Genomic DNA, 24,599 nt, shown 5'->3' with positions numbered 1-24,599 from the left:
CTCTTTTTCACTAATCTTTTATAATTTATATGGCCATTATGGGAGTTTTGTATCATTCCATGCTTTATTTAGGTGGAATTATATTTTGCTACTGTTTGTATAAAAAAGTATTATGTAGCTCTAGCTACCCGGTTTACTATTTTCGTATAGCCAAAAAGCTTGCAATTACCTAAGTATGATGGTTAGGTATTTTTTGGTTAGGACTTTTGTGAATAAAATGTTTGTATTATGTCTCCATTCAATAATTTGTTAATGGAATTCATCATGATTTATTTATACCTATAATAAAAAAACCAAACCTTTTCGTGTAGAATTGTAGATAGAACCTAGCATCTTTAGGTACCTAAGTGAAAAAAAAATATTTGAATGAATTACTAATAGGTAATCTACCTACTTGTATTTAGAAGATAGGTGGATAATGTAGGTAGGAACATGATGCAGAATATGATTTTAGTAGTTTACTTCTTAAATCTATCGTCTAGCGATAACCCGTGGCTTAGTTTGCGTGGTTTCGACAGTAATTAGATATATGAGATCGTCTCGTTACCTGTACCTAGCTCAGCTCACCACTCCACCACTGCTATCTGACCACACTAGTATTTTAGAGAACTTTTATCTTGTAACTGTAGATAGAAAAATTATACTTTTTTATAATTTTGCACTTTTTTTGCACCTTCACTACTTACCTACCTACACTGATAATATTATGCCTCTTTTCTGATTATCTCAAATAAAATTAGATCAAAATAATGATATTCACTTAAGTACCTACCTATATTTATTTATGTAGTAGGTAGATAATAAATAAATAAATGGATAATATACCTACCAAGTAGTAAAAAAAATTTTTGAATATCATTTTCATCCTAGAGCCGGAGTGCAAAGTTGTTATGAAGCGTATCGAGATGAAACAGACAGACATAACTAGTTTGTGTGCATGTAGGTATCACGTACATAATCGAAACGCTGAGGTTTGCCATAAATTTCGAAATCGAAGAGTGAAGACAGAGACACTTCAATGTTATTATTAGTGAGTACATTTATCTACGTATAGTTTATTAATGATTTGGTGTATTACCCACGTCATTATGGAACGTCCCAATTGGGTGGGTAGACCGAAAATTTGATTAGATTTAAAAGAAAAAAAAACAGAATAGGTGTAAGTACCTAGGTATAATAAGTCTCAGGTGTTATTGGACCAATATAATCTATATCGTAAGATGCATCTATTGCGCCTACTCAAACCTGTCAAAAGCTCCAGCCTATGAGCGCACTAGCCGCGTTTCAGCCTATCGAATCCGCCCGCTCATAACTGAGATATGATTTAATATTTGAAAGCTCTCTGGCCGTGGGCGGATCTGCTGTCATAAGCAAATATTGTCGAGAGTTATTATCATATTCCGCCCGCTGGTTGGCTCTCGTGCTCCAACCGCGTGATGTTATAGAGCGGGAATTACATGCATCGTGAGATGAGAATAACAGCTTCGACGGAGATGTGATGAAATTATGTGGACTCAAAAACTATGAATAAAATATAATATTTTTAATAACTTATAGGAAAATATTGAAAAAATGCATCCAATCAATATTTTCATATTGGATAAGTATAAATAAGTAATTAATAGTTATATGTACTGCAGGTAGGTACATACCTACTGATAGTGGTTACAAAATAATTTATTACTCTACTATGACCTACACTCCTTGCTATGTAGAATGGTGTCAGAATCTTGTGACAGTGGAGATGAATCATTTAGGTGTTGTTAAAATGATATTTAAATGACACTGCATATTTCCAAAGCGATCCCGTGGTAGACGCTATACCAGTGGCGAAGACTCCATACTAGGCGATTATTTAAAGCCTACCTTCTTAAGAAAAATATTTTTAAATTGCATATTGAATTGCATATTAATTTTATGTTATATAAAAATAGTTTATTTTGCCAACGAGAGATGTCGTATATGTAGGAATGTATTACAGTATTACACAGTTTACAAAACAGTCTGCAAAGGTATTAAAAAATATACCACAGCGCGCCATCTATCTCGACGGAAATAAATATCTGATTACGTGTGAAATAATTCTGATTTTTTTTCGTATGGACTTTACGTCTCGTAACGTCAGCAAGTCTGCTGATTTGTATGAAATAAGATAAGCTCCTATCGCAGAGCCTAAAACATTCGCGCATAATATTGTTGTCACGACTGCGCACTTTGTCCAAAATCATTAATAATTAGATAATTATAAAAATGATTTCAACGGCGTTTGATCGAATATTAATAAATAAGTAAGTATAGATTGTTTTTAAAAATAAAAATAAATTTTATCTAATGATTTTTGATATACATGTCTTGAAAAATACGTAATTTAAACACATCGCTCATTTTTATGTCGTCAATGAGTTTTTGAAGTTTGATGGAATTAGTGTGTCGTTGTCATTTATTAGTGTGTACCTATTCATTAGTAGTAAATATCGTATTACTCTCGTTAGTATACCTGACAAGTGTGCTCTTTTTATCAGATCTCCACAGCCTACCTCTTTCCAAAAGTCACCCTTCGCCACTGCGCTATACTATAAGAATCTGTCCTCCTCTATATTAATGGGTGGAGGTAGACTGTGGAGATTCGATAAATATAGTGTACACAAACTTTGCCAGTAATACCTACTTACTATTTGTAATACTTAGTAGTAATACTTACTTTACCTATTTGTTTTCACTGAACTAAGAATAGGTACAAATTGTTTTTAAAATTTAATTAAGCCCTGTCTAAACCACACCAGAATCAAAGTGCCTCAATCAAGCCTCGTACCTCGGACCTATTTCCTAGGACCGGTTTTGCTTATTATAAAATAAAGTAGGTAGGTACCTACCTAACATTGAATCTATAACCAGAGCGTTGAAGCGGACCCTTTTTTGAGTTGCTCCTCTCCAGCTCCACTCTGGGACCTAATACTTACTCCGGCTCCGCTCCAGGTTAAAAGTTTTAATAAGTATTATATGTATACAAATTAAAAAAAAAATAATCGTCGTAAAAAATAAATATTTTTAAAATGATCGTCATTTTCATTATTAATTCTATTAATCAAAACCGACAGCAAATCGTCTCTCATTATTTGGCTCTTCTGTGAAAAAAGTGAGGTTGTTTATCGCTCGGCAGTGTTTTTGCAAAGTGTCAAAATATACTATTTTCATTGGATTTGAGGACGAAAATTTAATAATAAAAAAAACATTCGGAGCAGTGGAGCACTACAAATTTTCGGTGCTCCGGCTCCGCTCCTGCTCCGGGTAAAATCCCATACCCAGTGCTCCGTGCTCCTGCTTCGAGCTCCGCTCCAACGCTCTGTCTATAACTATATACTTAATAAAAGTAAGTAAATTATAATTAACTTTTTTAATCGACACATAATAAGACTACTTGCTTACGTAATCTTGTTTAATGTTCCTTATATAGGTAGGTACTTAAGTAAAATGTAAGTACCTATGTTAAGATGACACCGGATTTTTATATAGATATTGTTGAATCATTTTGTGGTTAGAAGGGAGGCGGTTGAGTAATTTTATGATCATGCTATGGCAGTAAAAAGTCCCATCATCTCAACATATTGGGACACTTTTGCTGGCAGTAAATTTTCGTGGTACAGATTAAACATTTGACTTTTTCACACACGTTACGCCAGTTAATCAGGAAAAGTGCTCACTCGCTAAATCAGAAATGTTATCGTCGCTCTTGAATATCTATCTCAGCTTAGAACAGTTTCGGTCACTCATTAACCACACATAAACATACGAGTGTTTTGGTAGACTCAATCCGTCGGCGTCAACTGATGTGAATTCTATAAAAGAGTGCTACTCAAACTTTCTCGCAGGGGTCCGATAGGTATATATCTTTTAGTGTTACCTAGCTACCAGATCTGAAAATTGAACTGGAACTGAGAACCCCTTAAATAGTTTAGAACCAGAACCTTTGATTCCGAATCTTAAAAATCCCGAACCGAAACCGGAATCCGAAACGGCGTTCCAGAATTACCACAGTAATTTTTGTCCAACAATCACTCACACTGTAATCAAATAATCAAATAAACAACAAATAATAAAATAAATATATTGATTGAGACATATATACTTAGGAACCTATTATTGTTATTACATATAGGTACATTCTTATTTTCGTCCTCATATTTTACAAAAGTATTTTCACTAGGGTGGTAGGTTACCTGCAAATTATATTATCAATATGCTTTACCTGATGAAAATATCTTAAAAAAATACTACCTACCTACCTACATAGAACATCTTCAATTTGGGTTAGGTATACGTAGGTAGGTATCTACTTATACCCACCTAACTGACCAGATAGGTAACTAAGTATAAGTACGTATTATTTTTTTAATGAACCGGATATTAATTCATTTTTTTCCATAGAAACAAAATCCAGAATTGAACTTTAAAAAAAGAGATTTTTAAGATGAGGTAGGTAAGTATCTACCTACCTAGAGACCGACAAGTTTACCGTGAGGCTCCGCGCCAACGCGGCAGTTATGGTGCGAACTTGTCGGTCTCTACCTACCTAATTTTTTCCGTAATGTATCTATAACATATGTATACACTATTGCGATAGTTTCTCTTAATCCAATTTACTTGTCTATATTATTAACAATGCTTTGTACTACTTTATACCCCATTTACACATGCACGGATTTACCTACAGTTGGCAGTACGTATTCTGGTGACAATAAAAATAAGTATAAGAACAACTTATCTTCGTGCAAGTTAGAACACTGCATGCATGGATCAAAAAGTTTAGGGGATTCTGAATTTTCACGCGATAGTTGCAACTTGCGTGACATGTCCGCATGCGCAGTAGAACGATATGGCAACTAAAATATATACGAAATAAACCGCGCAGAATACAATAGCACGTACCAACAACAAACGCGTCTCGCTGACATTTTTGTGTGTAAATAGAGTTATTGTTGCGAAAATTTAATTTGCAAGCTATTGCTGGCAGTTAATCCATGCACGTGTTATTAATTTGCTTTACCTACTTGTTTTTTTTTTAATCTAAATGTCGCGTTGTAAAAATCTTTTATTAATAACTTACTTTTTAAATAAATAATATATTGTAAATATTTTTGTAAACCCAACACCAAAATAGGACTGATGCATGTATGCTCAGTGATCCTGGGCCGCATCTCCACTCCAATTTATATGTGACTACATTTTGAATTATCCACTTGCCAGGAAAAACTTACGTAATCAACCAAGCGGTGACAATAAAACCCCAGAGCACTCGTTCAAACTGATTGAGAGCATCAAATCAAATGTGCCAATCACCCGACTAACGTGGGTTGTGAGTTTGTGCTTACTGGTCACGTTAGCGGCGGCAGAGCGCGCGGGGTGTGGACGCTTCATATATTATGAGTTTTCTCCCTTCACCTTTTGTTTCTGGAGATGAAAACACTAGACATGTGGAGATAATGGGTCAAGGCATAATACCGTAAGGTGATATTTACAGCGAAATTGTTCAATATATTAACAGATAAGCAATACTTTCAGTTATTTCAATATAATTGGTGTTTAACAATAAGTTGACAATGAAGGATTGAAGCGGACGGAATCGGTTTTGATAATAATTGTTAAACAATGTGGAATACTATGCACAAAATATTGATTTACATTTAAATTAATGTGTTATACGCCGTAGCTAGATTCAATATTAAGCTTTTATAACTTTATTCTGACTGACTATTCGGACTGATTCAGTTTCCCTGAGACCGAAAAAAGAAATGGCACTTACCCCCATCATAAAATACAGTACTTACTTCTTATTTCTTCTTCCACCCTGTCACGACCCAACATTTGGGCATAGGGCAAGCACAGGATCGCACCACTTCCATCGGTCTATCGCCAACTCTTGCACCTCCCGCCATGTCAGACCTGCAACATGTAGGTCGCTTTTGTAGCACTGCTGCAGAGTGAAGGAGAGGAAAATGGTTTTTTATAAATAATATATTTGTGATTTAATTCAGCAAAATTGGTATACAGTGAAAAGTATTGTAAAGAGGAAATTTAATAGGCGTTAACATTATTATAATAATATACAACAAACTATTACATATTATTTATTTTATAAACTGCTTCGGTATTGGTAGATATACTCGTAATAAAGTATCTAAATATTTCTTTTTCTCGTTACAATTGATTTAATGTGATTGAATTTGTTTCAATAAAGTATATCTATCAAAAAAAAATTTGTTTGATGATCTCTGATACTGAGTTATGATGAAGGTCTGGTAGAAAGTTTATTTTGTTAGGTACATCCTTTTAATACCCGACGTCGCAGAAAATGATACCTCACACAAGTACCTACGTAAAACCAACCGGTATGAGTGTATCGGTTGCTGTGCTGAAGAGGATACTTACGTTGAAAAAATTCGTATCGTAATGTTGTATTGTATCTGATGTCAATTAACTGCTCTTGAGAAATGATCGGAAGATGTTACATTGTTTCATTTACAAGTATAAAATCCACTGAATTTCTTCTCTGAGTATCTACTTACTTACATACTAATAAATATTTTATAATAATACCACATGGTTGATGCTAACATGTAATATTATGTACCTACTTATCCATTATAAATAATAAGTATTTTTTTTAAATTTTGTTTTTATAATCAATAATCTTATATAAATGTAGGTACTAACAGCTAAATAATATACCTCGGATGCAACTCAGTAGCGTATTAAAAAAATGCAATATGTAGGTACATATTTGTCATGGGTATTGATCGGAAATATAGTTTTTTTAAAATACTTATTTATAAATAATACGCTACTAGGTAGGTACAGGCCATGGGGCCCAATGACAGTGGTGCAGTGAAACGGTAGTGTAATTAGTAATAGAAGAAAAATAATTATAAATACCCAGACCAAAGAGATTGGACTCCTCCCTTCAATCTCTTTGACCCAGACATTGAGAAAATCACAAAAATATTATGACCTCAAACCTGGAGCCCCTGGATAAAGAGCCAGCGCTTTATGTACCTACTGGAATACGAATAATACGATAGTCTAAATAGGTACGTATTTGTATTAATACATTATATTATTATATGTAGCATAAGACTGCATTACAAATAATAGGCATTGAATGAGTTATTTAGACAGTTCTACGTATTATATTATCTCAGCCAACCACACGTTTCAAATTCCGTCCTGTTTTTTAAGATAAATAGTTTTTTTATGAGGTGTCGCATTACTAATCATATTGGTATTATGAAAGTTTAAAAGTATGCACCAATAATTGGTCGATAACACCTAAGTAAGGAGGGTAGCGTAGTAGTTTATGAGTGATCCCAAAGGAATCGTGAAATCCTGTAGATACCTATAGAATGTGACTCAGAAAAAGTAAAAGTTGGTCAGTGGCGTAGCAGCAAATTTAGGCACCATATTGTAGACTAATATTTAAATCTAAATAATAAATGAAAATTTGTGGGTAACTATCATAAAAAAAACTCTTGTCCCTACACCTACATACATACAACAATACAATATTAAGATATTATTATCAAACATTTAGAAATGTAGAATTAAATGAGATGATTATACCTATACTTTCCTGATTTTGAATAATTATTTATGATTATGACTATGTAAATATCATTATTTCAGCTCAAAAACTAGACTAAATACTAGTATTTACTAATGTTGATGTCCTCAACCGAATGCGAAAGAACTAAGAGATTGTTACCCATATGGATATAGATTAAGTACATATACGCGAATAAAATACTAACTTATATGACGTATACCCTACGGCATACGGCTTACACAATCATTTCATGGATCCGATGACCTCTACGTGAGTTTTTTTATTCAGTGTTATACATATTGATGGCTTTATGACTGAATTTGTCCAGCTATTATCTCATACATACCTATGGATAATATTCCAGGCCCAATGTTATTTCTTATGTTTGGGGAACAATATCACATCACATAATCCCGTACGTTCCTTTTTATGTTATGGTTATGGCGATTTACTCCTAACGTGCAGTTTTCCATCCAATTCTTTAAAAATATCAATGAAGATTGCTGATAAAAATATAAATAAAACTGTCGATTTTAAAACGAAAGCTCTCATCTTTGGGGTTTATATTATAGTCACAACAATTCAATTCAATTAATTTATTTTACATATTGTGGACATTACAAATTATAAGTTTAAGACGTTCACAACATGACATTTAGAAACAACGAAATAGTATTAAAACAATATTAGGTACATAACAAAAGAGATAGATCAGTATTAAATTATTCTACAGTATAAATGTGTAAATACAAAAAAATTATATAGGTACAAGGAAGTAGGTACACCGGATGAGTTAAGCAGACCCTATTTTAAGAATTTATAAAATAACGTCCACCTATACTCATCCTCACGTAGATGGAATATATCAACATCCGAAGCGATTTGGTTGAACAGAGTTATTGCCCTCCCAATTGGCATCACCAATGGCAGGTTAGTTCTGCTCCTCGGGAGAACAAAAAACTGATGCTCCCGATTTCTAAGATAGTTATCAATAGTCAAGTCAATACTACCAAGAATGGCAGAGTTCTCATTCACACCACGTATAAGTCGAAAAAAATACGTGGCCAAATATTGATATCTTCTAGCACTTAAACTGCGAACAATGAAATGTCAACTGTCATATTTCATTATCAGCAGTATCAATCGTCATCGTTCCATGATGTTGGATGACTTTTTATATTCTTCTCGGTAGGTACCTACATGATCTTAAGTTGCCATGTATTTCCGTCAATATAATAATTTCATTTACCCCGTTCTTTAGTCGTTTTCTACCTGACGATGAACATAAATAATGATATGAGAATTCCCAATTAATATAGTAGGTATGTACTTAGGTGAGTTTCAAGATATCTTCTATAAAGCTCATGTGAGTCATTCTACGCGGTTATTATAAGCTTGCTACGCGCATGAAGGTAGCTCAGGTTTATCCCGCCGCCAAATCCAATAAAACGATGATACTTATCTTGATGGCTGTCCAATCAGCGTGAGGCGGAAGTAACTACGTCATCAGGGAAAGGGGAGCGCTCGCCTGGAATGGGATAAGACACAGTACTGTTGGAATTGCGGTTATCGTATTGGAACGGTGAAGTGGGCTTCACAATGTCGAGTTCTGGTTTTGTCTGTGCCTAGCTCTTGACATAACGCCGAAATATGTGGGGCACTTTATGCTCCGATCAATCCGTTTGGAAATATTGATTTATATGCATGACATCACTGGTTAAACGGTGTCAAAATAACAATAGTTGATTCCTGTTTATGAAGGTTTTAGTGCAGTAATGCCCAAACTTTTTTTGGTTTGTGAAACTCTAGTTTATGTAATTTATAGTTTACTTATGGGTGTATACCTCTTACAACTTCTCTGCATATAAGGCGGCTCTCGTGGTGCAGTGCGTAAGGCGCTGGTCTTACACCCGAGAGTTCTGTGTTCGATTCCCGATGAGGACACAATATTTATACCTATATTTTTCTCATAGCCTGGGTGTTTGTAATTGTTCAAAACTACCAACAAATACCTTGTACGTGCAAGGACATGGTTATTAATAATTCTGAAAAAAAACTTCTTTACATAATTACTTACATTCTCAATTAATCGAATGAGAATATTTCTTAAATACTTGAAATTCTGATTGATGATTTCCTGAGAAATGAAAGTCGAAATTCATGAAAAAAATGCTCTTCCTTTAACGCTACTGACGATCATTTGTTTTTTTATTTTTGTGGACAGTCTTTAAGTTTATCCTTCTGGTTTATTTTTATATAGGTACGTGTCCTATCATTAGGCGTCTCAGTGCGGGGGACAAGTTTTAACCAAAAAAACACATCACCATATTCAAGTTAGTTGGTCTTTTTTCCGACTCCATATACCTACCATGATTCTTCAAAACTATGTTTTAGACCAATTTGTGATTTTATTATTAGTCAAAATGTGTACCTATATGCACACAGAGTATTAGCCGCACTCTACCCTATACTATTTATTTTTAGTTAGTACCTACGCGTGCATTGTAGTAATTGAAAAATGACTTGAAAATCCCGTACGGTACACGCTAGGTGGCCGAAGCGACCCCATTCTCCCCGGGGAGCGTCCTTGCAAAACTCGCCCTCCAGTCGCGTCACCAGCCCCGAACTACCGTCTAACTAAATGACAAATCGAATTATTTCCCAGCATTCTGCCCTCATTGACCCCCGCCGGCTCCCGCCTGGAGTTCGCGGCTTCTCGGGGCCTTTGTTTAGCTTTGGTTCTCATTCCATCTCTGTTTTCCTCACTGAATGAACCGTCGTTGAAATAAGACAGCGGGAGCATAGGTGAGCACCAATTTACCAATTTGTTCTGGCCTGCGGCGGAATTATTACTTTGCATCATTGAAGCTTGTTATTTATTTATGTAAAAGAAAAGTGAGCTCTGATTTGATTAGGTCCGATGGCGACATGTGGGGATAGATTCCCTGTATGTGACAGGTTTTCTAAGCGATTTATAAAAAAAATATAATGATGAAATACGTAGGTACTGAGTGCTTTCTCTATTATAGAAACTTATACTTATTATATATATTATTTATAGTAATACTATATATTATAAAATATTTATTTTTCTAGCCTTTATTTGGCATCACAATGTAAATAAGGGAGCAGAATATTTGCTTCTGAGGTTTGAATCCAACGTCTGATTGATTCATAATTCATTTGCATATTATGGTTTTTTTATCAATATATTATTATGTGTTTAACCAGAGCATTGTTCTAATACGTTTAAAGAATGGGTAACAATCAATTCGTGTAATGATCATGACAGGACTCAAGAAACATCCACCAAAATCGCAATGGATTAAAAATCCAACAAAACAGTAAAAAACCGTTTATGTTTCTTACTAGGTACGTAGAAAGTATGCGATTCTTGCAACAAAGTCATTGAGTTAAAGCTATGAATAAATTCATTCAAAAAAGTCTCTTAAAATATCACCCTGTTTAATTTTTGTTCTATAAAAAGCGTACAATATTTGATAGATTCACTTATTATTTAATATTTTATGAATACGTATATCTACCATTCATAAGAAATGATTACTCAATTATTCATAATGCCCTTTGTCAATTTACATCGACAGTATGTTCCATGTATCGTTAGTCTAAATTTAGAGGGACTACATCGAATTCGTATTTCAATAATTAGGAATACCTACTACTCATTTAAAATGGTTAATAAACACTCATTTCAATTTAATTTAATTTAGATATCTACTTGAATAGAAAAATTAATAGATACTTCAGTAGTTATTTAATTAACTATTTCTTTTATTCAACGAATAATTCACAAGATTTAAGAATATACCATTATAATTATTGAACATACCTACATCATTTTGAAAAACACTTCTTAGAAAATATATTAGGTATATTATAACGATCAGAAAAAATATTTTTGGAAAAAGTAAGGCACCCGGCAGGAATCCAACCTGCATCTCTTGGGCGGAGCGCGAAACCCAAGAGATGCAGGTTCGATTCCTGCCGGGTGTCTTAATCTCTTCAAAAAGATTTGTTCTATTAGTTATAATATATTTTTTTTCAGAAATGTTTTTCAAAATGATGTATTTTAAGTAGTTATATTTTTTATACAATAAAAAAAAACTATAAACAATAAAATTGTAAGTGGTGTAAGACTGTAAGGTGTAACAGGTAATACACATATTCCTACATGAATAATACACACTATATTTTGTTTTATAAGTTAGTATAAGAATTAATTTTATATTATAATTGATTATTAAATTATTGTAAAATAAGTTTAATGGATAATAATTATTTTTGTTCGCTTTTCATAGACCTTAACCATATTGTTGCAGTTAAGTTTAATTTAGTTCCAATATCCGGTAGAAAATTATGGTGAACTAATATATTAACCCTTTTAGATGGATCCTTTTGTATAAAACCAACAGTCCGTATCATTTAGTCTGTGGCACTATTTCATCTCTCGCTGTGTTCGGGGTTCATAATATCATCTCAGATGGGTTGATACTAATGTCAAATGATGGTAGAGTAAGTATGCCTTGTTATGACATCTGCCATTTCAAGACCGAAATTAACTAGAGTCAATGATCACTATAGATATTAGATACCTACCTACCTAACGTATCTACATTAAAAAAGATATTATTCATATTACTGTATAATATGCAGGTCCATATTAAGCTATAGATCTAAGTGTTGCATCTTATAATACCTAATATAGCAAAAAAATGAGACGAAGTTGGATTTAAATATATTTGATAGGAAGATGTTGAGCACGTGGAGATTAGATAGGACTCTAACTGTAGGCCATCTCTCAATGCTGAATAACACTTAACCACCTAGGATTCTTTTAAAAAACGACAATATAATAGAAACGCCAAAAGACCAGGGTGGTTGCACTGTGTTAGAAAAACCACATCTCTGATACTAACTGACGTTTCATATGCAGCGAATATTATTGCGCGATATTAAGAGATGAGTGCAATTCTCAGGTAACTGGGTAACTGCGACTGAAGATAATATCTAATAATCATTATCTCCCGATGCCAAGCGCCGGTGTGACCTTCTCGGGAATGGCTCACTAGCAAATCAGTCAGATAAACGGTTAGTTATTATCGTATGTCTAGTTTTTGACATTTATAAAACTACTTAAATAAACCACATTATTAAGATTTTGTTGTTGCTATAAGACCGCCGGAAGCCGGTTCCATCCTGATGCTTGCGGAGAGTCAATTAAGTGGATGTCAGTATATACCTACTTATGTCGATTTTCAAATATTGATAATAATGCTTCGGGATCAAAAATGGTAGAATGTCAAAAAAATCGATTTAACAATAATATTATTTTCATGGCTCATAACGCGGCGTATTTACTTGAAATAATGGCGAGCATTTTTCATCTGTGTAGCGATTTGTCTGACAAATGACGGCGACAATAATACAACAACAAGCCGCTAGGAGAATAGAGGTCTCAAGAGACAGTTTCCATATTATGACATGGGCTTTCAAGTCACAAAAAATCATAATTTATTTATTCATTTTATTAAACAGGCATAATTTACCTGACAAAACCTGAAAAAATGACTTTGGATTCCGGCCAATGTATTTTACCGATTTATTCACCTGCTTTCTACCTAATTACGTCGAAGTTTACTAGAAGTCATGCATCTAATATTGGCGTCTGGCTTTTGTGATTTGAATCAAAGTACCAATAATAGGTATTTACCTTGATCATCAGGCAGCATCAGTAATCTCTCCAAATTGTGGTCTTTCTCAAATCCTGTTAATTATTAATTGCATAAAAAAATATTTAGTAGGTACCTATTAATTATAACAAACCTCCTCAAGATCCTTTTGTATATATTATAAAAATCATGAGCTCCACGGAATTGTATATCTAATAGTAAATAACTTATATTCTATTAATACATTCAGTAGGTAATTGAGATTTTAATGATATTAGCTACTTATTGAAAAATGTCACCTACGAACTAGTTTTTAAACACCTTGTTTTTTATAAGTAGCTACCTAATTCTTTACTTAGGTACCTAATGAAGTTTTTACATTATTTTAATATATTAAATTGCCATATAAATAATAATTAACTGTATTCGTTTTCAGTTTGTATTTGCTTTGATGAGTGCGCATAATGCCTGAAGATGTCGTCACCCCGGGTCACATAAAATGACTCAAATGGAATAGTACAAAATACAAATCAATTTATTAGAATTATTGCATTTTTAATAACCATTTCTTTTATTCAAGAGATTTAAGAATGTAACATTATATATATTGAACATACATAACTTGAAAATACCTCAGATATATACACTAGAAAAAATCACATTTGAATAGGAAAAACATACCTACTAACATCAGGCGTCGTATTTATTTTCAAATGTGATTTTTTTAGTTGTTTTCAAGTTCAGTATGTTCATTATTGCAATTGCTAGGGTTTTATCTATTGTTTATGGAATACATGTAAATAAATAAAATTTTAATGAATGTAGGTACATTTGTTTTGAAAACCGTTTATCTTCAATATATAATGCTAAATATTTATTTTAATTAATATTGGTGTTACCTGTAAAGAAATACGCTCACATGACAAATGGTTTAGTTGATAGGGTCCAACAAGGCACGCTTTAATAATAATACATGTCATCGTTTTATTCTTTTAAATGATACTACATAATACAAACTATTATCAAATTTTCTATTAACCGAACACTATGCGAGAGCACAGGGTTTGATATGAGGAAACGTCTAATGGGATGAATGTTCGCGAACATTGTTCAGCTCGTGGTAAAAAAATATTGTATGGAAGATAGATTTCGATCATTTGTTAGCATTTTTTAGTGACGAAGCATTGAAAGGTTTATCGAATCTGGAGATGTGTTTTATAGTCGTCATAATTTACTGTAAGCATATCCTGTTATATCCCTTTGTTGAAGTGACAGATTAATATCATTTGATAATAAAGAGATAGGGCTAATAATATTCATTGTAAGGATTTTTGTAACAATAGATTTGAAGAAAGGTTGATATCGCATAACAAAACAATTAAGACTAGGTAATTACTATTACAATTCATATATATAGATATTTTATAACAATTCTTTTTTATGCGTTTTGGATTAGGTATAGGTAGGTATGTACCTAAGTATATAATACAAAATGAATGAACGGTGAGATCAAAAGATTTTTCTCTTTTTTACTATCAACGACCATTCATAATGAGATTTTATAGAATCTATTGTAACGATTCAAAAATCAGATCTATCACATGTATATCTGGTCTAAAATATCGTTTAAATTTAACTAATATTATAGTAAATAGCAGAGTTACTATGTTCTTTATTATTATAACATACATATTATTATTGTACTTGTAATAAAATTATAATTTTAAATATTATGTAGTCTTGATATAAACTTCATTAAGATAAATGAGTGGAAAGGCGTAACTTTGAATTTCAACTGTAGCGACATCGAAGAATAGGAAATATAATCACGTCTGCAATAGGGTGGCAATGTGTCCGCTGTACTGTCTTAGAGCGGAATGCAGAAACATTTGTCATAACTAAAATTTCCTTAGCAGAAAACACTATGCAGAAACATTGTGCTTAGTTAAGATCATGTTGTCTATGGTTCACCTCGTCTTAAAGCTTCGTTAGTTTTTTTCTATTGAAAATAATACCATATTTAAAAATTCCCTTTCCTGTGGTTTAGGTAAATTATTTTATAATTGTTAAACGATGACAAAAAAAAATAAATGCAATAACTATAAATACATATTAATATTTCATTATAATACTCTTATGTTTCCGTTATCAGTCATTATACGTGATTCCACAGGCACCGCAAGATATTTTTTTTAACATGGTAACACTAGCGTCAAGTGTCATTCTGTTTGGCTATATTGTATTTCTACAGGTTGGCGTATAAAAAGTAAAATAATATTCTGCAAGTACGTGCCAAACGAATTAACACCATCAATATACATATTGAGATAAATTGTTAAATGAATTTGAGTGTATGGACTGTTTTATAGACACGCGAATTTATTTTGACAGCAGCTGTCAGTGGTGAATGGTAATACAGAAGGGGGCGTGTTTATAACAAAAGTAGTATATGGTTAAGGATTCCTTAACTCTATAATCCGTATAGTCTATAGTTAAGTCATCCTTTCCGGCAACTTATCCTTAAGATCGAAATATTGGATTCTGCATTCCGCTCTTAGACTAAATTCACATGTGTCAGCATAGGCCTAATAGACTTAGCAAATGACCAACACCAATGTCTTGTAAACAAACTGTTTTTTCATGAAGCGGCCATGATTCACATCGTAAGATGTGTATAAAATAAAGAAAATATTTTAGTATTAGGGAGCTTATACACCTTAATTCAATGTTATACCTACTACTAATTGCATTTTACGACCATGCATTTGAGCATAGCTTACAAGTAAAAATGTGCTTTTTGAGTTTTTCCTTACAAGGAGTGTGTGGGTTCTAAATAGATAGATGCAATGACATTATTAGATAGATATATAGATGTAAAAAAAACTCATATCGTCATTATCTAACTGCGAGTTTTACAATAGGATGTAAGTACTGGGTAGAAAGCCTATCCGAAAATGTACAAAACAATCTATATTCGTGTAAATTATTAGGAAATTTAATGCTGGCATGTATATTTTAAGAATGTGCCTCATGTAAAATAACAGCAAAAGATTTCATAGAGTCCCCCTATAAAGTTTATATGTAAAAGTATTATTTCCACTAATTATTGATGAAGCCGCCTTCCAATAAGTCGTTTTCATACTTTTCAAAATGTTCCCAGTTATTTTACACCACATTTATATTTTAACCACTAGAATACATAATATTATAATTTAATTAATAGATATATAACTATTTTTTTTACTGAATAATCCGAATGACATCTACATTATTTTCCTTTTGACATATTTAAATGTCATCGACTTAATATTGCTCTTAAAAAAGTGCACAGAATACCTGTGCGTATTTCAAGTTAATTTCTCTGCATTATGTAAAATTGTATGGGCACATAATTTACCTAACCCTAATAATATCTATGTTACATTATCATCTTAATCTATTGAGCTAATGTTTGTTAAAATAATACAATATAACATGATATGAGGAAGTATGAAAACATGTTGTGGAAAGAACCAATCCTTTCTTATGGTGACCGCGCGATAACTTATCCAGGAAGTGGTAGCCGTAGTGGATACGGGCTTAGCCTCATAATACTGCAGTAGCGAGACCAGATCCTCTGTGATCCTCCCCTCCCCTCTCGGCTCCCTAATATGACAAATGACTCTGAATTTATATTTACTCACGAGTCAGCAGGTTGCCAGTGCACGGGCAGAGATGAATTGGGAGTTTTTAGGAATGCTTTAAATATTTTAAAAATATGTATTGTCACAGGTAGGTACATTACAAATGTCATAGGTTTGTTTCATAATTATAAGACAATACAGCATCTTCAACATTCATTCTATTGACATGTTAATATCTTTACATTTTTTAAATATTACTTTGGACTATACACAAATTCAGTTAATTTTTGCACTGTTTTCTGAATATTTTAATGATATTTTTATTTTCTTCGTAATTCATTCCGAAGTGTTATTTCATCATGGTCAATATTTCATATTTCAAGTTTGGAGTGTGTAACTTGTTCTCTCTGACCTCCGAACTTTGAAAAACCATGTGTTGTCCAGATTTCCAAAAGTACATAGCTACCTACATCATGGCCCCCATATACTGAACCGGGGCCCCAGACTAAGATCTTCAGCGCCCCGCCTACCGATCGCTAAGGATAAAGGTAGTGTGACGCTCTACTACAGTAGTGTTTTCCAAATGGTGTGCCTACGCGGTAAAATTAATGTGTATATATTTTTTTTGCATATTTCAATACTTCCATTTGAATCATGGGGTTGTCGAGTATCGATACAAAATTTAAAAAAATATATTTATTTATCGTACAACCACATAATTTTAAATAATAATATTATTGAAGGCTAGCTATTAAAGCAAATTTGTGATGTGTGTTTATATCACTTATCTGATGGATTCGCCTCGCCGGGCCTCTCCTGAGCCCTGGACCCCAGGCTAAGGCCCTCTCAGACCCCCCCCCCATGTGGGGGCCATGATATACCTACTTATATACCAATGGTTATTCAAGTATATACAATGTGATAGAAAATATATTTAAAATAAACAAATGCCTTTCGTATAATAATAAGATAATTAAATCGTTAGGTAATATTAACCCATCCCGTCCTGGATGCAACATTGAATGTAAAGGCTCCGGAGGCGCCCCCCGCTGTCGGCCGCGAAGATAACCGACGTCATTACTACATCCTCATGACACGGCGTGATGTGAGGTCATCCTTGTTTATTATTGAATCCATACAAACGGTATGGTGCATATGAAATTCCTGCCTCCCTTCAAAATTCACGATGTATGATTATCTAGTCAGAATGTAGCAATGAAATAGCTTATGGGTATCAGTACGTATTTTATAGCCAGTCAAAGATAAAATGATTTGTTTGTTTTGTGGACACGAATAAAATGAAAATAAATCATAGACAAGTCATATTTAAAAACAAAACTTACAACGTTTATCTATCATCATATGATTTTAATACATTAGTATACCTACTCAGTGTTCATCAAACTTTTAACACCCGCGGGCCGGTGAACATAGGAGAAATATTTCGCGGACCAGTATCTGCCAGAACTAAAACCCAATGTAAATAGAATTTTACAATTACAATTTTTGATTATGTGTAACATCTACTGCTGCTTTTTTGTAAGCAACTTTGATATACGTTGTTGTGGCATTGTTTCTGAGAGACGAAACGCTGCATTACCATAAATTATTCGATCTCTCTGTTTGGTTTTTATTACTGAAATGGATAAGTTCACACAAAAATAGACAGTTGAAAAAACGATCAATAATCTGATAGCTTTATAACTCAGAGATAGATATTCTTTATCCGGGGATATCCAAAATTGAGATAATGATTGCATTATTTTATGTCTGTCAAAGTGACACCAGAAGATCACTTTTTCTTTCTCACGTGGATCAAGTGCGAATGATTTAATTTTATCCAATATGGGATTATTAATCCAGATGTTACCTTTCGAAACCTTTTCACAATTCCCCGAATCGTGTAGCGGTATAGTCAGTTGAAAGCAAGGTGACAGCTTTCGCGGATCGGCGCCGGCCCGCGGACCACCATTTAAAAAACACTGCTCTAACTGACGCTGTATGACAATTATTTTGTGCTTAATCTTCTTTGTTTACAGTAAAAAAAGATTATTAGGCAGGTGACTATGTATTTATTTATCCAGATCTTTTGTGGTTAAACAGTGTTAGAATAGCCAAACTTTTGTTGATGACGTTTAACAGATTTTTATATTATGTTGTTTATGCTCTTGGTCAAAAATTAAGAATTTGGGGTATATTTGGGAGCTAACTGGAAGTTATCAGTTTTAAATGATCATTATTTAAAGATTTAACAAAAAAAATGACTAATCTTAAAAATGACTAGAATAGAAATGAGCGGCTTAATACATTAAAAATGATCCTTTGGGTATGCGTATTCGTTATGCCAAAGTTTGCCTCTTTTGTTTTTTCTTCTAATAAACGTCAGTCGATTTTTCAATGACGTTTATGTGACGTCTCTACATGAAATTTATATAATAAAAATACAGCTTGCATATTAAAATATATTTCTTTATTTATTTTCCAATACACGTACCTAATATCGAATGACTTTTTCAATCTATAATCGATTCTGTCAAAATAATCTTGAAGGGTGTGACGCTTAGTAATACAGAAGCTTGTCCGATTGTGACCTTGGCTGTGAGTGTATTGGTATTATGATCAATTGAAGAGGACTGATGAATGGATTTACACACACAATAACACCTGCAGATAGATACTTGTGCATAATAATATGTATAGTCTCTTCAATAAAAAAGGGCAGGTGCATGATACGCCCTATCCAAAGATCTGCTCATAAACTGCACCTGCTATGAGACTGCGGTCAATATCGTGGAGATAATAAATTTGTTTTAGGTACGAGATCAATCTGAATAAATCATACGTATCATAGTGGTAGCAAAATAAAAGCTCATCAGTTTTAACTAGGTATATAAAGGTCAAATCACATAATTTTCTGTTTGTACATAACTAGGTAGGTACTATTTATAGGTCAACCAATGAAAACGCGATGAAAATATAGTAACAAAAAATGGTTTACAAAGGCGAAGTGCCAATTTGCCAATATACAGCTAAGTAGGTTGAAAAAAGTTGTGGTGGCTGTGGTCGCGGTCATAAACCATTAGCGCTCGTCCAGCGTACGCGCGTTCGTCGGAGCGTTGAGCGGCGCGCGCAACTTAGACGTATAACCGTGTGTGAAAATGTTCGTAGGCAATGTCTTTTTTTGGTTATACGGTTATACATTTGAGTTGCGCGCGCCGCTCAACGCTCCGCTGAATGCGCATACGCTGGAAGGGGCCTTAGGGTTATCATAGATCTTCGTCTGTTGAATAAAAGTACAAGCGATTAGGTTTAACTGAAACATGATTTTATTAACGAACTTATGTATACCTATAACATTTTTACAATGAACGTATGAAGTGTTTGTTACCTAAATTCGATAGACTTTGTTGGACGAAATGGAAATGGAACTGCTTGCTGACGTATGAACTATTGTAACTCTATTATCTATGGTCTGGTTGATGTAGACGTAGACGTTAAAGTCACCAGTGAGCATTATGGGAATTTGATTAGTGCGTCCTGTACCAATGAGTGACACCTTTTACATTCATTAAACACTAACCTTTTCTGTATGATACGTTTTTATTGATTCTCATTATACTTAAGTGTCATATTATGCCGACATTGTCAGAAAATTCAAACTCAGCGCAGTATTTCATGTACCTTTAACATTCAAATGCATTTTTTACAACGTTTTTATTAGCTCGTATTCTTATTTGTCCGGTGGTTGTTTGTCCGGTACAAATCTTGCAATCGATTTTTAACTAACTTCCCGACTAGCTAGACTTTAAAACTTTTAGAATATATCAGAACACGGTGCCAATGCATTCTTTTAATACTTTTAGCCATCTTTAAGCAGAATTGAATTAATTTTCAGTTAATTCTGTTTTGTATGGAAAGTTATTTCAGAAAAATCCGTCAAGGCGGTGGTCCTAGCGACTAAATTAGTAATATATACGTGTATATAGGTACTATGGAAATAAAAACGAAATGTAAAAATGACATTTCAGTATTCTATATTTGTTTGTTTTTTATTTACTTCATATCAAGTACAAGTTTGAGCATATTGAGCATATTAATTCAACAGAAATTTTAAAAACGTTTTAAGTATATAAAAAATTCTTTTTATCTTGTAATTATTTAATATTTACCTTGATGTTGTTTTACGTCAAAAAGAATTTTATTGGATTCGCCAAATATTTTTTCTATGACTACCTTAGCAAAAATACTTCTTCGTCACGGAACAACTCTTTCAAACCCACATCTTTCACTTTCCATGTAATGTCTTTTATCCGTTAAGCTACCTACTCGTAGTAGGTAACTACCGAAGATTTGATCTACAATTTATTTTAAATAAACATGTATAATAAAATATTTTAATCAATCCGTCATTAGACTTTTAATGACATATTTATAAATAAAAAGATAGACTTAATTTATTTAGTTGAATACAATAGAATATTAGAATACTACAATTTTAAATAAATACATAGGTACATTAGATATTATATCGAGCAGTATCAAGACTAATGGTAATCTCCTCGTACGTGGTGCAGTTTAATAATAATAACATTTATAAAATTGATCGATCGTCTATCGAATGTTTACGCTTAAATCGAACAATCAAAAATTCATTTTGTTGACCGTGTCATTGTTTGTCGGACCGAACAGAGTAGCATTTTAAAATACACTGTCAGGATAATATTTTTTATGAGATATTTATCTACCAATATATTATTAAAAAATGAATGCAATTATTTCTCTATTATTATTTTTTTATCTCTACCAAGGAGACTGAACTATTAGAAGCATACGGAGATAAACAGGGGTTTTCTTTTTCAATAAGTAAAATCGATTCCAAATCGTTTTTAGTACATACCCCTATGAAAAATAAAATAATTTTCTTTGCGAATACAAAATGTATACTTGCGATTTTATGTGATTGATAATCTAAATTCTTAATAATATAGCTAATGTCATAAAAACATCTTTCAAGCTTCTAATACCAATGCACATAATTTATTGTTATTCTATTTTTGGAGTATCACCATTTTATATTCTTCTTCGTTCTTTCATCAGCGCTTTGGGTTTGTTTCGAAAACAATCCCTGAAATGAGTCCAAATGAAAAAGGAAAAATACACGATGACAGCCCAATAAATAAACATAACAAATGCTTACCTTGAAAATTTAAGCTTAATAATTAATGTAAATATCTAGGTACCTACCTAGATACCGTAATTTTGCTAAAAAGGAATTTGAAACATAAAATGACTTGGATATGTATAATAGCTAACTAATTCACTGACCATAAATAATATGTTTTAATCAGCTTAACTTTCATATTATGAAAGTTGGGTAGAACAAGTTTTTTATTCAACATGATATACAATTTGTTATACCTACTGGAATCGCTATTTATGTGATACAGGGTCTATTTCAATGCTAGAAAACAATACCAATACAACACTTAGGTAATAATTAAAATTTTCCGTATGTACCCATAGTGCCACTGTAGAATGATTCCAGTATATGTAGGTACGTAGCTAAATATTCTTATAGGCGTGTGTATATCGTTTCGATTAACAATAATGATTTCTGTTTTATTGTTTTTTTAATGAAACAGAATTTAGTATTTGTACCTATATCTTTTAATCATGTCCGATCCTAATAAAATTATATGGGCCTCCACAGAGTGGAGGCTTTGTATTAACAGATTTTGCTTTTTACGAAAAATGGATGTTTGCCACTTGCTCAAAAATAACAATATGTGTATTTGCCAGACTCAGGAATCTATAGGTACTGATAGTTTAAAGCAAGAGCCAATATTGGACATATGAAATTGAAACTGACTTTAGATGACATTTTACTATTAAGCAATGAAGATACTATAAATGAGTGGTTCACAAGCATAGTGAACCAAGTCCATTCTGATTATTTTTGATAACCTAAGCTAGGTTCTAACATAATATTTGAGTATTTTTAATTCTGTAAGGGTGTGATAACAATTCTGAAGTGTTATTTTGAGTACATTTAAGTTATTATGTAAAGGAAATCGTACTCTTACAGAATAAGAAATACTCAAATATTATGTTTGAACCGAGCTTACTAAAAAAAACAGAATGGACTCGGTTCACTATGCTTGTGAACCACTCAAATGCTAGTTCACTAATTATTAGGTAATTGTGTAGGTATGTATTTTACTTACTATTACTCGTAACTACTGTTTGATATAAAGTAGTTATTCATAAAACTCTCGCAATATTAAAATATTATACAAAATGATAGTTAAGTAAAATCATGTATTATAAAAAGTAGAACTGATGAACAATACACCAAAATTCAAATTTAAAAATCAATTGTAGTAACATAATATCTAGATTTTCCCGCAGGATTTTTTGTATTTTGACTGCTAACCAAACACTGTTAGAAATTTGTCTATAAGTGGCAAGTTACCGATCACAAAAATCACGCCCGACCGAAATAGTTTTATTTCATCACAAAATCGACCGCTTGACCAGGGGTCGATATTATAATTATAATAACTATATGCATAAGTGCATAAATGGTTGACAATGACGTCGAAGTAATGAACGATCGCTAGTGTTGGAAGCCTTACAATGGCATAGTAATTAAACTAAATTTCCTGCTTCGGCGCGGTTATGTTTTGATGATTCTCGAAGGTAATAGAATACAGCGGAAGGGCTCGCCGAACGACAAATTTTAATTTTTATGCTTAATTGGTATTATTGACCGAATGAATAAATCCGCCTACGGTGCTTTTGCTTACCGGTTACCAACAGTTTTATTTGGTACCATAGATGTTAGAAAACATCATCATTATCGATATATTATAGGTAGGTACCTACCTAACTAAAATGTTCAAGCGTAAATCTTAAAAATGTTCCTAAAACCATATACATATAAAGAATAGTTAAGAATATCATTATTTATTTAAAACTAATTATCGTAATTTATTTTACCATGAATTGATTATATCTACTTTCGAGATTACTAACTGTGCTTATGATATCGTCAACTTGTGTGTGTACAATCTTTATGGATCCAGTCATTCTGCATTATAATTCTATTCGCAAAATATATATTTATATGCTCTGACAGGGATACATTTGTCAAACCTTTATATCGGCAAGTATATAAAATATTTGATTTAATAACAGTTATGAAAAAAAAACAGTACCTAAGTTTGTATGTGTGTAAATAAGTAACCAAAGTAAGGCGTTAAAACAGGCGCCATCTTCAATATACTCATTGAATACCAATTCAACTAAATTAAAATCGTTCTGGAATCGTTATCAAATCAATATAACAAAAAACCCATTCTATTGAAATAGAACCTACCTAGTTTAATTTACTTTGCATCTACCCATTGTTTGATACCTTCTTCCTAATTTCAATTTCTTACTTCTACAATTAATTGCCAAATAATTAAAATCTGTGTCCGTTCCAATAACTTGCTATATCTGAACGAAAATCTGCGCGTTCAAAATGTGTGTCAAATAGGGTAACGTAACAATATAGATTATACCGTTGTACCTACCTCACTTTTCACGACGAACTTGGTTTACTTCAGACTCAGATTCGAGGCTTTTTTTGTGTTTCTGAGGTATAAATTTATGTTTTTTTTTAAATTAAGAATTGGATGTGAGAGC

Source organism: Rhyacophila brunnea, unplaced genomic scaffold (genome assembly GCF_057557595.1).
Source record: "Rhyacophila brunnea isolate RB1 unplaced genomic scaffold, BYU_Rbru_1.0 scaffold_5, whole genome shotgun sequence".
NCBI lineage: Eukaryota > Metazoa > Arthropoda > Insecta > Trichoptera > Rhyacophilidae > Rhyacophila > Rhyacophila brunnea.
The sequence above is the reverse complement of the archived record's forward strand: the minus strand, read 5'-3'. Positions refer to the sequence as shown.